At 44.4% G+C, this 18,930-nt stretch overlaps 1 protein-coding gene across 4 annotated transcripts in view; it reads right to left on the bottom strand.

The window, feature by feature from the left end:
- Positions 1-18,930, bottom strand: part of TULP1 (TUB like protein 1) — a 767,520-nt gene that overhangs the window by 448,146 nt on the left and 300,444 nt on the right. The window lies entirely within an intron of this gene.

Here is an 18,930-nt window from a genome sequence, read left to right as displayed (position 1 = left end):
ATATCAGAAGATAGAAACCTCTTGGGAGAAACATACAGAGATGAGGAAAAAGAGAACAGGATGCTTCTAAAGATAAAGGACACATGAGAGGGACCTACAAATGGAGAGAAGCAGAGAGAATGGGACTTCAGAAGATTGAGCGCTCATAAGAGAGACATAGAGGGGTTACGCAAGCACGACAATGGGCATCAAAAGACAGATTCCATAGGAGTGGCATCCATAGGATAAAAACTGAGGAAGGGGAGAATAGCAAAAGTTGTAGAGAGTACGGATGAAACATAGAGAGGAGGCACTACTAAAAATGAAGGACATCAAAAGATAGAGAAGGGCAGAGCCATACAGAGGAGATATTACTAACAAAAGAAAGACAGCTATTATAGCTCATGGGAGAAAAGGGGGAAATCAGCACTTGGAAGCGGTTCCCTCTACATAAAGGAAATCAAAACATAGAGACGGCATGCACAGGAGAGATATAATATAAGAATTGAGGGGGAGACATTAATACAAAGAGGGCATTAGGTACGGAGCTAGGGAGAGGCTTCACAAAAATAGAGCATCAAACAGGCACGGTGGGTGGCGGAGAGGAAAAGTGAAAGCCAGGTAGAATAATGACAGAGCAAAGGTGATGTAGACATTCACTGAGGTACAGACGATGAGAGTAGATTAAAGGCAAAGAGAAAGGCAGATGCAGAAGGATAACAAGACTGTGGGGGAAACATTAAGAGGGGAAATAAAGGAGAGGAGTATCAATAGACAGGCATTTTGAGAATGATTCAAGACAACTTGGAAGAATTACAGGAATAGCCCTTGCCGAAAAACTAATTTGAAGCCTAATAGAAGATTTACAGACGATATTGAGAAGACCCGTAAGGAGGCCCATTTAAAGCCTCACATGGGAAAGCGTCAAATGTGAAACACTCATACCCCTAAAGAATCGTCTGTAATTCTTACTGAAGGCATATTAAAAACTGTACAAACACATCTTTGAAGCTTTACATGACATATATTCAAGCCTAAAAGACAGCCCATTGAAAACCTCTAAGCGGAAACTTTCAAAGGCTTACATTAGACGCATCAGAACAATTAAACCCTTTCCTCAAACCCTGCATGGATCCTTTCGCAATACCCACTGAAGAACATTTCATACCTTACATAAAATACACTTTTAAACTTAAATACCTTGTTTGTACCATTTTACAAGGTCTATTTGAAACTGTTTTGAAGAACTCTTGTAACATTGCAGAAGATACAATTAAACCCTTTTAGAAAGCTATGCCTGGACCCTTTCAGAATTAAACCATAGCCGAATAACAGCTGAAACCTCAAAGAAGACATATTCTAGACCTACAGCACGATGCCATTGAAACCTTTTGCTGGATGCATTAGAAACCTCACAGCAGGCATAATTCAAGCATTAGTAGAGACCTCCTTGAGACACATTAAAAACCTTACTAAAGACACAATTCAAGCCGCAGCAGATGGGTTCAAAATCTTACAAAATACACATTTGGAAACCTACAGGAGATCCTCTTGCTTCATAGAAGACATATTTTATAGAAGATATAGTACACCATGCATAAGATCCACCTATACCCTTAATGGAGATCTGGCCACACACTTCCAGACGTGTTCTTGCATTCCTACAGAATACCCATGTGCACAGTTAATGAGTACATGCTGGCAGCCTGGCAGAAGCCTTAGCTGAAATCGTATAGGATATATGCTTAGACCCATTAGAGAATCTGCACATGGTTGGCAGAAACTCATCCTTGGGCAGAAGTTCCGGTCAGAGATGGTGCCGACTGGTCACTGTTGTAAATTTGGGAGGGACCCAGCTCTCACTCGGCTCAGTTAGAAATGCTAATATGTGACCCTCCCTCCTTCCTTCTCACTCAGGATACTAAGCAATGTTAAAAGGACTCACCACAGGATGTAGAGATCATGCAGCAGAGAGTGAAGAGAAGAAAAACAACAAGTTAATAACATCTCCTAGATACAATCTCAGAGGGGAATGATGTGCACAGAAATCTTAGGTGGGCAATGAAGGTGCTGTGAAGAGGTCTCTCTCTTGCCTGACTCTGGGGACTTTTAAGGGTTCAACATAGGGGCCGGAAACATTCATCATCCATGCAAAGTATCCCCTCAAACAGCCCTTGTTACATCTGCTGAGAACAATGCAGTAAAGGGAACCCCGTTTCGAAGGCTAAGGGGAGTTCCCGCCAGACTTGCGTTCGCATGAGTGATACAGTGATGCTAGTTCATTGCTTCCGCTCGTGAAGAATTCACAGGTGCAATTTTACCGAATCAACACATTCCTTTAACACAGAGAAGGATGAAAGAGACCTTTAAGGGATTTACCAACATAGGTTGCATATGTTGAGGACGCAGAGGAGTTCTGTCCTTCCCGTGCAGCGCTCTGCAGTAACATGAAAGGCAGACTGGTGGAGAGACCAAGTAAAGGCTTAGTCTAGCCACTAAGCCCCAAAGCAACCTCGGGTGACCCTATTAGGGTCAGCAATCGCAGATTGTCACAAATTCCAGGCCACACAAGTACAGACGCTCACAAAGGGCCCAGCCCAAAAAGAGGGAGATGTGATGACTCCTATGGAGTCATCACTAATTATCTGATAATGATCACCTCCCATGTGGCCAGGGGATGACAGTCGCTAACTGATCATGACCCACGGGGTGGTATTATGAGGGAGGATCATGTGGGAGGAGACGGCTGTTGGGGAAAGGTGATGGCCCCATCAGGGGGACACAGTATTCTTCCCTTCATAATAAAGAAGACTTTATCAATCCTAAAAGTATGATGTCTTGTTGTCACTGTACAAGTCCTTCCCGTTGTAAGCCCCCAAATCCTCTCCTTGAAAATCCCTCTAGGCAAAACATCATTTAAACCTCATGCACACTTGACACTCATTTAACATCTCCAGTGTTTAATGGTTCTATAAGCAAAAATCCAGGACACTTTCACATTAGAAGTTTATGTTTATGTTTATTAGGTTTATATAGCGCTTTAATCCAAAGCGCTTTACAGTATAACAACAAGGTACAATAATAATAATAAGGTACAATAAAGTTAAAGAGATACACTCCAACGCCCAGAAAGCCTCAAGTACTGAGACGAGGAAGAGGAAGAAGGAGTTAATGCAGATCAAGAGAAACACACACATGCAGACTAATTGTTTTGCATAGGTCCGGAAAAGCGGGGCATTTAAAGATGGGATCCGCTTTTCAAATGAGAGAGCCAGAGCCGGGGAAGGAAAAAGCTGACACGGAGGTGGGAAAGGCACAGCTGAACCGGGATTCTGTGTGGAGAGGTCGACAGCGCTGATGGAAGCAGGTATTCCTAACGTGCTGCTCACAGGCGTTACATACTGTGTGGCGCAAAGCATACAGGGATACTGCAGGCACCAAGAGAAAGCCATTAGAACATCGGTAGCAACGGAGAAGCTACCGGGAACACAGTGGTGCAGAGAGACAGCGGTCGTGCTGGTGGCGCAAGAGCGCGGAGCTGCCCGGAGAGCGGAAAGGAGGCCTGCTGAGCAGAGGAATCCGTCACAGACTGGGAATCTCATGGCAACAACATGCCACATCCCGGGAAGTATACCGGTGAGCCCACCCCAAGTCATTGGAGACCCAAGGATGTAACAACAGGCCTGGGAGCAATTAAGCAACTATTTTGAATATCAACCAAGTGAAGTAAAAGGCAGAATTTAAACAATTTCCCATACATGAAATGTCAAGGTGGGGAAAGTTGGAAAAATCATTACCCTAAGCAAATGAATAGTGAAGAAGGTATAAAATGGCAGATCTTGAACAAATCCCCATACATGGGATGTCATTGTGGGGAAGCTTGGAACAAGTAGTACCTAAGCCAATGAGGCAGAAACACAGTGAAGCAGTACAACTGTGTTGAATTAAAGTACAGTGAACTCAAGAAGAAGACCTGGTGAAAGGAACACACAAGACAGTGAACACTGGGTGGCAGGACACCTGAGAGGAGATTTTACCAGTGAATCTGTAAGACCCCGAGTGGAAGGATTCCTAGCAGGGGAGTATACCACGAGGTCCAGAAAAATTGCATATAGTGTGACACAAATTCCTGGCAGGGGAGTATACCAGGAGGTAAATGAAAGTTTTTGACCCTTTTATTTTACAAACTATATGGTAAAGATGTACACCAGAGATACTTTCACCATATTGTTTGAAAGAGACACTTCGCCATCCTTAAGAAGTTATGATTTGAAAGAGACATTTCCTTTGCTATCCCCAAGGAATTATTGTTTGGAATTAACAACCTTACCACTCCCAAGGAACTATTATTTAAAAGACACATTTGTTTTGCTATCCTTAAAGCCATTGTTTGATAGAGACACTATTCCTATCATATATAAATAATCCAGCAAAAGGGAAGTCACTGGGAGGTGAGCCTATCGAAGAATCCAAGATACTCATAGGAGGGAAATCTCCTTTAAGTCACAGGGAAGTCAACTCCTTTTGGCCCAGCTCCCTGAAGAGCAGAAATACTAGCTTTACCTCTTACTCCCAGAAGAGATCAAATGACATCTGCAAGAGTGGGATGGACAAGCATGGAGACACTGATGCCAAGGAAATGACACCCTAAAGTCTGGAAACACTGAGAAAAGGAGAGAGTGAACCTTGGGGCCTGGAGATTTTAAGATGAAGGGTACAGGAAACCTTGGAGCCCAGGAAATAAATAAGAAGGGCGAGGGAACTCCATATAACCAGAGAGAATATCTTATTTATTTAGTTGATCTGTTGACAGAGATCCAGCCTTGAGTACTGCAGGAACCTTTGGTTGAAATACACTTCAGTTTCCCATGAGAGGCACGTTTTTCATATATTGTGTCAACGCACTAATGAGGCATTGGAGAGTAACTATATTGACACTTTTATGAGTCCCAATTTTTATTTTGTGCATTCTTTGTTATTTGAACCATAATAAAACCTTGGGTCACAGAGATATGTGGACTGGCTGGCCTCTTGAGTCATGTCACCTACAAGTCAAATGATGTCAGAAGTGGGATCAACGGACTTATACTAGGTAAGCTGACCCATAGCACATCAACGAGACCAATCAAGGAAAGGGGGAACCTTTCAAGGTTTGAGATTCTTAGGAGCTATTTATCTCCCACTTCTAGTTAGGAGAGCCGGGTTAGCATTACACAAAGAGCTACCGGGAGATACTTTGGGCTCCCTAGGCAACTGGTGCATTACAAACATGCATTTGTGACATTAACTTTGAGTATTTTAAAATGTTATTAAAGAGAAAATGATGGCACATCTAGTACATATTTATTCAAAATCCCCATCCATAGCTCCTGCCTGCTGGATAATGCCTGCTTGTATCTCCTGCTCATCAAATCATAATTTCAAACCCTGCCCTTATTGTCCAGAGATGGGTGCACACACCTCAAGCTGCCTGATAGGGCAGTACACACCCATCCGACACTATTTCAGACCCTGGTCTCCATAAGGGTAATTGAGTGAGCAAGAGCTGCACTTCAGAAGCAAAAGTGGCCAAGGAGCCCCGAGAAAATATCAACAAGTCATCACACATGCCATGTTTACATGTTGTTGTCCAGACCATGGCCTCCAAAACCATTGGAGTCCGCACTTCAAGCAATATTCACTGATTTAACTGAAAGTGCTAGGCTTTGAGAGATCCCCTGCCAACGCCAACTTGAAAGTAGAAATCCCAGTAGGCTCCCATTGAACTGGGAAAGCTTCCTACTCTACCTCTCCTATTAATATTGATATTTTATTTCTATCGCGCTCGTACACAAGTGTTTCAGAGCGCGACAAGGCAAGGGAGGGGAACAGGGGAGAATAAAACAGCAATCTTACTAGGCCCAGTGACATTGAGAACGCGCAAGTGCATGGGCGAGGGGGAGGGGAAAAGTGCATGGAAGGGGGGAGAAGTAGAATGTGCGAAGCAGAGGAGAAACAGATAAATAACAATAAATACATAAATAATAAAGGCAACAAACAGTGGTAGTGCAGCCAGCAATTTGCAAGTGCTAGGTTTAAGGTAAACAAATCAAAGAGATACTGGTTATCCATGTCCTGTGTTCACATTACCACCCAGGAGAACTGGTCCTCATGGTTAGGAACCTAACCTGCACACTCCACCGAATTCCTACTGGAAAAGTGTGAGCCTACCTTCATGTAGAGCCTTAATGTTATTTTGAGGTGTTAATAGGTTCCAGCCTGGGAGAAGAGAAAGATGGGCTTCCAGTGTGTGGAGAATGGTGATGACAGTAAAAATGAATGAAACTCAAAGGCACGTTGGGAACATTGACTCACAACCCCTGGACAGATGCCTCTTCAGAAAGGGGTACAAGGCAGCCAAACTCCAAGGATAAGTAAGAGTCATCTGTGCCATTTATCCAGACTCTTATGGGCCAGTGGCGCCCAGTCAAGAAAGACCAGAAGCCCACAACAAATGACAAAACATACAGAGGAATTCCGGCACTGTTCTCCAATACGGTCCAGAGGTCCCATAACAATGTCAAATAAACCCTTCTGCAGATAACCACCTGGAACAGCCAATAATGGAGCAGCCGCTAAAAATCAAGTGGGCTAATGAACTTCAATGATAGAAAGGGGAGACATAAGACTGAGAAGACTACCTAGAGGCAAGGCAAGAGATTGTAATTAGCCCTTCCGGGAGAGATTCGGTTGGGGCGTTAGAGGACCACCCCCAGGCCTGGGCCACGCCTACAGTCATGGGAAAATCGTTCTCACCACTGCAATGGGCCTAAGAAGACATGCCAGCACTGTGCCAACTACTCTGGGTGGAAAGTAGAGGTTTTAGAGAGCCGAATCTTCCTGGGGACGGAAGAACACCAGAAAACCTGAGGGCAGACACAACCCTTCTAATCTGTCCCACTAGGTGCAGTTGGTTCTGATGAGGCCAGACCCCTAGAGAATCTATACTAAGACCAACCAATAGACTCCCTTGACTCCAAGGACATCCCGGACGATGAATCTAATGGGTGGCTGTAGGAGCCTTTCTTCGAGGAAACATTACTCAAAGCTGGGGTTTGGGTTGATCGTTACAAGAAATCACAAGCCAGGACATAGCCTCAGTATTTTCTGGTGGAAGAAATAACCCCCATAAATTAGCAGACACATCTCTCTCGTTGTGTCCAACTACATAGGGGACAGACAGAAGATGGGTGATATGTGACAAAGTCCCTGGCTTAACCGTAGGCCTTCTAACTCAAGAACACAAAGGGGGCAGCTGACTTCCTGAACCAGAGTATGATGAAACCAGGTGTGGTATGGGGTGGATCCCCTGGTCAACCTCCCTTACCCCTAGTCCTGTGGCAGGGGACAGTCGCAAGGGCAACGCTACTCAAGATGCTGGCCCTTTAAGGGAAAATACTAGGACTCATGGAGCACCACCAGTACTTCCATCCACTCTGCCCCACCACTCCCGCACCCTCCAGAATGAGCAAGAACTCTCTTCCGGGCAAAGCTTTAGCGGTGGGAAAAGGATATGCCAACTCCCTCTCTTTATTAAACAGGAGTCTGGAGCTTCCACTAACCAGACCCAAGGCCCCTAAGAGAAAAAGCGGTCCATGGACTGGTTAACACCGCATTGCAACAAAGGTACCCATCAAAACCCCCGCGTTAATGTTGCTGAGGTCCCCACTGTAAAGGAAGATCCGCTTCAAAGACCGAGAGAATTTTCTCTGAGACTTGTACTACCACAAGGAAGCAGTGTTGGCATGTCACTGGGTACCGACAACCCTGCCACCCCTCTCATATTTTGAGGGTTTGACCACCATACAGGCTGGTGGTATCGACAACTGAGCGCGGCAGTTTTTCTTCCGAACTCGGAAAGAGGCCCAATGATTCTACACTTACAAAACACATGTGTAAATGCAGACAATTCGTTGATTTTCTCAAGTGATTAGAGGTCCATTTATCAAGTGCAAATTAAAACAGCGGCACATGCGTCGTGCCTCTAGGCACTTATTATTGGTCGTAACAAATGTCAAGAAAAAAAGGCAATAGAAAAGTGCCGAAAATAAAGTTTCAGTCGGTGCATAATAACATTTTAGACCATCTCACGCCAATTTGAAAAAAGAGGGAAGGGAGCTAAATAAAACATCAATGCTTACCCAGGTGCAGGCTTAGAAGGGGTGAAGGCACTAGACCAAGCTAAACGTGCTCTTAAACTTATGAAATACCAGTCATGTCGAAGTAAACATATTTTAAAAAAGCATCTCTTTTGCATAGACAGAAATAAACCCCATGACTTTAAGACATGTCATTGCAACTATGAAACAAAAAGATAGTATCAAACAACGGTGTGTTGTGATATTTTGGCAGCTGATAGACAGTGACATCAGGCCCATGATGCATATGATGCCAACACCTGCAATATGGTGTCCGTAACTTGGCATATGATGTCAATACCTGCAATATGATGCCCGTAAGTGGGCATATGATGCCAATACTTGCAATATGGTGTCCGTAACTTGGCATATAATGCTAATACCTGCAATATGGTGTACGACCTGGGCATATGATGCCAATATCTGAAATATGGTGTTCGACCTGAGCATATGATGCCAATACTTGCAATATGGTGTCCGTAACTTGGCATATGATGCCAATACCTGCAATATGGTGTCCGTACCGAGCATATGATGCTAATACTTGCAATATGGTGTACGACCTGGGCATATGATGCCAACACCTGCAATATGGTGTCCGACCTGAGCATATGATGCCAATACCTGCAATATGGTGTACGACCTGAGCAAATGATGCAAATACTTGCAATATGGTGTCCGTACCGAGCATATGATGCTAATACTTGCAATATGGTGTCCGACCTGAGCATATGATGCCAATACCTGCAATATGGTGTACGACCTGAGCAAATGATGCTAATACTTGCAATATGGTGTCCGTACCGAGCATATGATGCTAATACTTGCAATATGGTGTACGACCTGGGCATATGATGCCAATACCTGCAATATGGTGTACGACCTGAGCATATGATGCCAATACTTGCAATATGGTGTACGACCTGGGCATATGATGCCAATACCTGCAATATGGTGTCCGTACCGAGCATATGATGCTAATACTTGCAATATGGTGTACGACCTGGGCATATGATGCCAATACCTGCAATATGGTGTACGACCTGAGCATATGATGCCAATACTTGCAATATGGTGTCCGTGCCTGGGCATATGATGCCAACACCTGCAATATGGTGTCCGTACCTGAGCATATGATGCCAATACCTGCAATATGGTGTCCATAACAAGGAGTGTGATGCCAATACCTGCAATATGTTGTCCGTACCGAGCATATGATGCTCATACTTACAATATGGTGTCCGTGCCTGGGTATATGATGCCAATACCTGCAATATGGTGTCCGTACCGAGCATATGATGCTAATACTTGCAATATGGTGTATGACCTGGCATATGATGCCAATACCTGCAATATGGTGTCTGTACCGAGCATATGATGCTAATAATTGCAATATGATCTATGACCTGCCATATGATGCGAATACCTGCAATCTGGTGTCCATACCTGAGCATATGATGCCAATACATGCAATATGGTGTCCATAACAAGGAGTGTGATGACAATACCTGCAATATGGTGTCCGTGCCGAGCATATGATGCTCATACTTGCAATATGGTGTATGACCTGGCATATGATGCCAATACCTGCAATATGGTGTCCGTACCGAGCATATGATGCCAATACTTGCAATATGGTGTCCGTGCCTGGGCATATGATGCCAACACCTGCAATATGGTGTACGACCTGAGCATATGATGCCAATACTTGCAATATGGTGTCCGTGCCTCGGCATATGATGCCAACACCTGCAATATGGTGTCCATAACAAGGAGTGTGATGCCAATACCTGCAATATGTTGTCCGTACCGAGCATATGATGCTCATACTTGCAATATGGTGTCCGTGCCTGGGTATATTATGCCAATACCTGCAATATGGTGTCCGTACCGAGCATATGATGCTAATACTTGCAATATGGTGTATGACCTGGCATATGATGCCAATACCTGCAATATGGTGTCCGTACCGAGCATATGATGCTAATAATTGCAATATGGTCTATGACCTGGCATATGATGCGAATACCTGCAATGTGGTGTCCATACCTGAGCATATGATGCAAATACCTGCAATATGGTGTCCATAACAAGGAGTGTGATGCCAATACCTGCAATATGGTGTCCGTGCCGAGCATATGATGCTCATACTTGCAATATGGTGTACGACCTGAGCGATGCCAATACTTGCAATATGGTGTACGACCTGGGCATATGATGTCAATACCTGCAATATGGTGTATGACCTGAGCATATGATGCCAATACTTGCAATATGGTGTACGACCTGGGCATATGATGCCAATACCTGCAATATGGTGTCCATACCTGAGCATATGATGCCAATATCTGCAATATGGTGTCCATAACAAAAAGTGTGATGCCAATACCTGCAATATGGTGTCCGTACCGAGCATATGATGCTAATACTTGCAATATGGTGTATGACCTGGCATTTGATGCCAATACCTGCAATATGGTGTCCGTACCGAGCAGAGCATATAATGCTAATACTTGCAATATGGTGTATGACCTGACATATGATGCCAATACCTGCAATATGGTGTCCGTACCAAGCATATGATGCTAATACTTGCAATATGGTGTATGACCTGGCATATGATGCCAATACCTGCAATATGGTGTCCGTACCGAGCATATGATGGTAATACTTGCAATGTGGTGTATGACCTGGGCATATGATGCCAATACCTGCAATATGATGTCCGACCTGAGCATATGATGCCAATACTTGCAATATGGTGTCCGTGGCTGGGCATATGATGCCAAGACCTGCAATATGGTGTACGACCTTGGCATATGATGCCAATACCAGCAATATGGTGTACGACCTGAGCAAATGATGCTAATACTTGCAATATGGTGTACGACCTGAGCATATGATGCCAATACTTGCAATATGGTGTACGACCTGGGCATATGATGCCAATACCTGCAATATGGTGTCCGTACCGAGCATATGATGCTAATACTTGCAATATGGTGTACGACCTGGGCATATGATGCCAATACCTGCAATATGGTGTACGACCTGAGCATATGATGCCAATACTTGAAATATGGTGTCCGTGCCTGGGCATATGATGCCAACACCTGCAATATGGTGTCCGTACCTGAGCATGATGCCAATACCTGCAATATGGTGTCCATAACAAGGAGTGTGATGCCAATACCTGCAATATGTTGTCCGTACCGAGCATATGATGCTCATACTTGCAATATGGTGTCCGTGCCTGGGTATATGATGCCAATACCTGCAATATGGTGTCCGTACCGAGCATATGATGCTTATACTTGCAATATGGTGTATGACCTGGCATATGATGCCAATACCTGCGATATGGTGTCCGTACCGAGCATATGATGCTAATAATTGTAATATGGTCTGTGACCTGGCATATGATGCAAATACCTGCAATGTGGTGTCCATACCTGAGCATATGATGCCAATACCTGCAATATGTTGTCCATAACAAGGAGTGTGATGCCAATACCTGCAATATGGTGTCCGTGCCGAGCATATGATGCTCATACTTGCAATATGGTGTACGACCTGGGCATATGATGCCAATACCTGCAATATGGTGTCCATACCTGAGCATATGATGCCAATACCTGCAATCGTACCGAGCATATGATGCTAATACTTGCAATATGGTGTATGACCTGGCATTTGATGCCAATACCTGCAATATGGTGTCCGTACCGAGCAGAGCATATAATGCTAATACTTGCAATATGGTGTATGACCTGGCATATGTTGCCAAAACCTGCAATATGGTGTCCGTACCAAGCATATGATGCTAATACTTGCAATATGCTGTATGACCTGGCATATGATGCCAATACCTGCAATATGGTGTCCGTACCGAGCATATGATGCTAATACTTGCAATGTGGTGTACGACCTGGGCATATGATGCCAATACCTGCAATATGATGTCCGACCTGAGCATATGATGCCAATACTTGCAATATGGTGTCCGTGCCTGGGCATATGATGCCGAAACCTGCAATATGGTGTCTGTACCTGAACATATGATGCCAATACCAGCAATATGGTGTCAGTACCTGAACATATGATGCCAATACCTGCAATATGGTGTCCATACCTGGGAATGTGATGCCAATACCTGCAATATGGTGTCTGTACCTGAATATATGATACCAATACATGCAATATGGTGTCCATACCTGGGAATGTGATGGCAATACCTGCAATATGATGTCCGTACCGGAGCATATGATGCCAATACCAGCAATATGGTGTCTGTACCTGAACATATGATGCCAATACCTGCAATATGGTGTCCATACCTGGGAATGTGATGCCAATACCTGCAATATGGTGTCCGTACCAGAGCATATGATGCTCATACCTGCAATATGGTGTACGACCTGGCATATGATGCCAACACCTGCAATATGGTGTCTGTACCGAGCATATGATGCTAATACTTGCAATATGGTGTATGACCTGGCATATGATGCCAATACCTGCAATATGGTGTCCGTACCGAGCATATGATGCTAATAATTGCAATATGGTCTATGACCTGGCATATGCTGCAAATACCTGCAATGTGGTGTCCATACCTGAGCATATGATGCCAATACCTGCAATATGGTGTCCATAACAAGGAGTGTGATGCCAATACCTGCAATATGGTGTCCGTACCGAGCATATGATGCTAATACTTGCAATGTGGTGTACGACCTGGGCATATGATGCCAATACCTGCAATATGGTGTACGACCTGAGCATATGATGCCAATACTTGCAATATGGTGTCCGTGCCTGGGTATATGATGACAATACCTGCAATATGTTGTCCGTACCGAGCATATGATGCTCATACTTGCAATATGGTGTCCGTGTCTGGGTATATGATGCCAATACCTGCAATATGGTGTCCGTACCGAGCATATGATGCTAATAATTGCAATATGGTCTATGACCTGGCATATGATGCGAATACCTGCAATGTGGTGTACATACCTGAGCATATGATGCCAATACCTGCAATATGGTGTCCATAACAAGGAGTGTGATGCCAATACCTGCAATATGGTGTCCGTGCCGAGCATATAATGCTCATACTTGCAATATGGTGTATGACCTGGCATATGATGCCAATACCTGCAATATGGTGTCCGTACCGAGCATATGATGCTAATAATTGCAATATGGTCTATGACCTGGCATATGATGCGAATACCTGCAATGTGGTGTCCATACCTGAGCATATGATGCCAATACCTGCAATATGTTGTCCATAACAAGGAGTGTGATGCGAATACCTGCAATATGGTGTCCGTGCCGAGCATATGATGCTCATACTTGCAATATGTTCTATGACCTGGCATATGATGCCAATACCTGCAATATGGTGTCCGTACCGAGCATATGATGCACATACTTGCAATATGGGCCCTCATTACGACCCAGGCGGTAAGTTACCGCCTGGGTCGTACCCTTACCACCATGGCGTAAACTACTTTTACGCCATGGTGGTTGGCGGATTTACCGCCCCATTCCAAGGTGAGTGGGGCGGTAAATCCCCATTTCCCATTTTACCCTTCCCCATTCCCATTTTCGCCCCATAGGGCATAATGGGAATGGGGAAAGGCGATAATTACGGCACCGTAAATTACGGTGCCGTAATTATCGTCAAGGTCCCTTTGCGGCATGGATTTTAACGGCTGCAAAAAAGCAGCCGTTAAAAGCCATCCCGCAAAGGGAACCTTGTAATCAGGCGTTAAGGGTCGGCGCCGTTTACGGCGCCGTAAACCCCTTAACGCCTGAGTCAGAATGAGGGCCATGGTGTCCGTGCCTGGGTATATGATGCCAATACCTGAATATGGTGTCCGTACCGAGCATATGATGCTAATACTTGCAATATGGTGTACGACCTGAGCATATGATGCCAATACTTGCAATATGGTGTACGACCTGGGCATATGATGCCAATACCTGCAATATGGTGTATGACCTGAGCATATGATGCCAATACTTGCAATATGGTGTACGACCTGGGCATATGATGCCAATACCTGCAATATGGTGTGCATACCTGAGCATATGATGCCAATACCTGCAATATGGTGTCCATAACAAAAAGTGTGATGCCAATACCTGCAATATGGTGTCCGTACCGAGCATATGATGCTAATACTTGCAATATGGTGTATGACCTGGCATTTGATGCCAATACCTGCAATATGGTGTCCGTACCGAGCAGAGCATATAATGCTAATACTTGCAATATGGTGTATGACCTGGCATATGATGCCAATACTTGCAATATGGTGTCTGTACCAAGCATATGATGCTAATACTTGCAATATGGTGTATGACCTGGCATATGATGCCAATACCTGCAATATGGTGTCCGTACCGAGCATATGATGGTAATACTTGCAATGTGGTGTACGACCTGGGCATATGATGCCAATACCTGCAATATGATGTCCGACCTGAGCATATGATGCCAATACTTGCAATATGGTGTCCGTGCCTGGGCATATGATGCCAACACCTGCAATATGGTGTCCGTACCTGAACATATGATGCCAATACCAGCAATGTGGTGTCAGTACCTGAACATATGATGCCAATACCTGCAATATGGTGTCCATACCTGGGAATGTGATGCCAATACCTGCAATATGGTGTCTGTACCTGAACATATGATGCCAATACCTGCAATATGGTGTCCATACCTGGGAATGTGATGCCAATACCTGCAATATGGTGTCCGTAATGGAGCATATGATGCCAATACCAGCAATATGGTGTCTGTACCTGAACATATGATGCCAATACCTGCAATATGGTGTCCATACCTGGGAATGTGATGCCAATACCTGCAATATGGTGTCCGTACCAGAGCATATAATGCTCATACCTGCAATATGGTGTACGACCTGGCATAAGATGCCAACACCTGCAATATGGTGTCTGTACCTGAACATATGATGCCAATACCTGCAGTATGGTGTCCGTACCGGAGCATATGATGCCAATACCTGCAATATGGAGTCCGTACATTTGCATATAATGGCAATACTTGCAATATGGTGTCTGTGCCTGGGCATATGATGCAAACACATGCAATATGGTGTACGTACCTGGGCATAAGAGACCAATACCTGCAATATGGTGTCCGAACATGGGCATATGATGCCAATACTTGCAATATGGTGTCTGTACCTTGGCATATGATTCAATACCTGCAATATGGTGTATGACCTGGGCATATGTTGCCAATACCTGCAAAATGGTGTCCATACCTGAGCATATGATGCTAATACCTGCAATATGGTGTTCGTACCCCGGGAGGATAGCTTAGTGGTAACACGCTCGCCTTGGAAACAAGACGACACGGAGCAACACAGGTTCGATCCCCGGGTCCGTGCTTAGAAACCTTTGGGTACTAAGTGCTTTATAAATAACATATCATATCATATCATATATCATATCATATGATGCTAATACTTGCAATATGGTGTACGACCTGGGCATATGATGCCAATACTTGCAATACGGTGTACGTACTTGGGCATATGATGCCAATAGCTGCAATATGGTGTACGACCTGAGAATATGATGCTAATTCCTGCAATATGGTGTCCATACCGGGCATATGATGCTAATACTTGCAATATGCTGTATGACCTGGCATATGATGCCAATACCTGTAAAATGGTGTCCGTACTGAGCATTTGATGCTAATACTTGCAATATTGTGTATGACCTGAGCATATGATGCCAATACTTGCAATATGGTGTACGACCTGAGCATATGATGCCAATACTTGCAATATGGTGTATTACCTGGGCATATGATGCCAATACCTGCAATATGGTGTCCATACCTGAGCATATGATGCCAATACCTGCAATATGGTGTCCATAACAAGGAGTGTGATGCCAATACTTGCAATATGGTGTATGACCTGGGCATATGATGCCAATACCTGCAATATGGTGTTCGTACCGAGCATATGATGCTAATACTTGCAATATGGTGTACGACCTGGGCATATGATGCCAATACCTGCAATATGGTGTACAACCTGAGCATATGATGCCAATACTTGCAATATGGTGTCCATACCTGAGCATATGATGCCAATACCTGCAATCGTACCGAGCATATGATGCTAATACTTGCAATATGGTGTATGACCTGGCATTTGATGCCAATACCTGCAATATGGTGTCCGTACCGAGCAGAGCATATAATGCTAATACTTGCAATATGGTGTATGACCTGGCATATGATGCCAAAACCTGCAATATGGTGTCCGTACCAAGCATATGATGCTAATACTTGCAATATGCTGTATGACCTGGCATATGATGCCAATACCTGCAATATGGTGTCCGTACCGAGCATATGATGCTAATACTTGCAATGTGGTGTACGACCTGGGCATATGATGCCAATACCTGCAATATGATGTCCGACCTGAGCATATGATGCCAATACTTGCAATATGGTGTCCGTGCCTGGGCATATGATGCCGAAACCTGCAATATGGTGTCTGTACCTGAACATATGATGCCAATACCAGCAATATGGTGTCAGTACCTGAACATATGATGCCAATACCTGCAATATGGTGTCCATACCTGGGAATGTGATGCCAATACCTGCAATATGGTGTCTGTACCTGAATATATGATACCAATACATGCAATATGGTGTCCATACCTGGGAATGTGATGGCAATACCTGCAATATGATGTCCGTACTGGAGCATATGATGCCAATACCAGCAATATGGTGTCTGTACCTGAACATATGATGCCAATACCTGCAATATGGTGTCCATACCTGGGAATGTGATGCCAATACCTGCAATATGGTGTCCGTACCAGAGCATATGATGCTCATACCTGCAATATGGTGTACGACCTGGCATATGATGCCAACACCTGCAATATGGTGTCTGTACCGAGCATATGATGCTAATACTTGCAATATGGTGTATGACCTGGCATATGATGCCAATACCTGCAATATGGTGTCCGTACCGAGCATATGATGCTAATAATTGCAATATGGTCTATGACCTGGCATATGCTGCAAATACCTGCAATGTGGTGTCCATACCTGAGCATATGATGCCAATACCTGCAATATGGTGTCCATAACAAGGAGTGTGATGCCAATACCTGCAATATGGTGTCCGTACCGAGCATATGATGCTAATACTTGCAATGTGGTGTACGACCTGGGCATATGATGCCAATACCTGCAATATGGTGTACGACCTGAGCATATGATGCCAATACTTGCAATATGGTGTCCGTGCCTGGGCATATGATGCCAACACCTGCAATATGGTGTCCGTACCTGAGCATATGATGCTCATACTTGCAATATGGTGTCCGTGCCTGGGTATATGATGACAATACCTGCAATATGTTGTCCGTACCGAGCATATGATGCTCATACTTGCAATATGGTGTCCGTGTCTGGGTATATGATGCCAATACCTGCAATATGGTGTCCGTACCGAGCATATGATGCTAATAATTGCAATATGGTCTATGACCTGGCATATGATGCGAATACCTGCAATGTGGTGTACATACCTGAGCATATGATGCCAATACCTGCAATATGGTGTCCATAACAAGCAGTGTGATGCCAATACCTGCAATATGGTGTCCGTGCCGAGCATATAATGCTCATACTTGCAATATGGTGTATGACCTGGCATATGATGCCAATACCTGCAATATGGTGTCCGTACCGAGCATATGATGCTAATAATTGCAATATGGTCTATGACCTGGCATATGATGCGAATACCTGCAATGTGGTGTCCATACCTGAGCATATGATGCCAATACCTGCAATATGTTGTCCATAACAAGGAGTGTGATGCCAATACCTGCAATATGGTGACCGTGCCGAGCATATGATGCTCATACTTGCAATATGTTCTATGACCTGGCATATGATGCCAATACCTGCAATATGGTGTCCGTACCGAGCATATGATGCACATACTTGCAATATGGGCCCTCATTACGACCCAGGCGGTAAGTTACCGCCTGGGTCGTACCCTTACCACCATGGCGTAAACTACTTTTACGCCATGGTGGTTGGCGGATTTACCGCCCCATTCCAAGGTGAGTGGGGCGGTAAATCCCCATTTCCCATTTTACCCTTCCCCATTCCCATTTTCGCCCCATAGGGCATAATGGGAATGGGGAAAGGCGATAATTACGGCACCGTAAATTACGGTGCCGTAATTATCGTCAAGGTCCCTTTGCGGCATGGATTTTAACGGCTGCAAAAAAGCAGCCGTTAAAAGCCATCCCGCAAAGGGAACCTTGTAATCAGGCGTTAAGGGTCGGCGCCGTTTACAGCGCCGTAAACCCCTTAACGCCTGAGTCAGAATGAGGGCCATGGTGTCCGTGCCTGGGTATATGATGCCAATACCTGAATATGGTGTCCGTACCGAGCATATGATGCTAATACTTGCAATATGGTGTACGACCTGAGCATATGATGCCAATACTTGCAATATGGTGTACGACCTGGGCATATGATGCCAATACCTGCAATATGGTGTATGACCTGAGCATATGATGCCAATACTTGCAATATGGTGTACGACCTGGGCATATGATGCCAATACCTGCAATATGGTGTGCATACCTGAGCATATGATGCCAATACCTGCAATATGGTGTCCATAACAAAAAGTGTGATGCCAATACCTGCAATATG

Source organism: Ambystoma mexicanum, chromosome 13, assembly GCF_040938575.1.
Source record: "Ambystoma mexicanum isolate Mex_15411 chromosome 13, UKY_AmexF1_1, whole genome shotgun sequence".
Classification (NCBI taxonomy): domain Eukaryota; kingdom Metazoa; phylum Chordata; class Amphibia; order Caudata; family Ambystomatidae; genus Ambystoma; species Ambystoma mexicanum.
The sequence above is the reverse complement of the archived record's forward strand: the minus strand, read 5'-3'. Positions and strand labels throughout refer to the sequence as shown.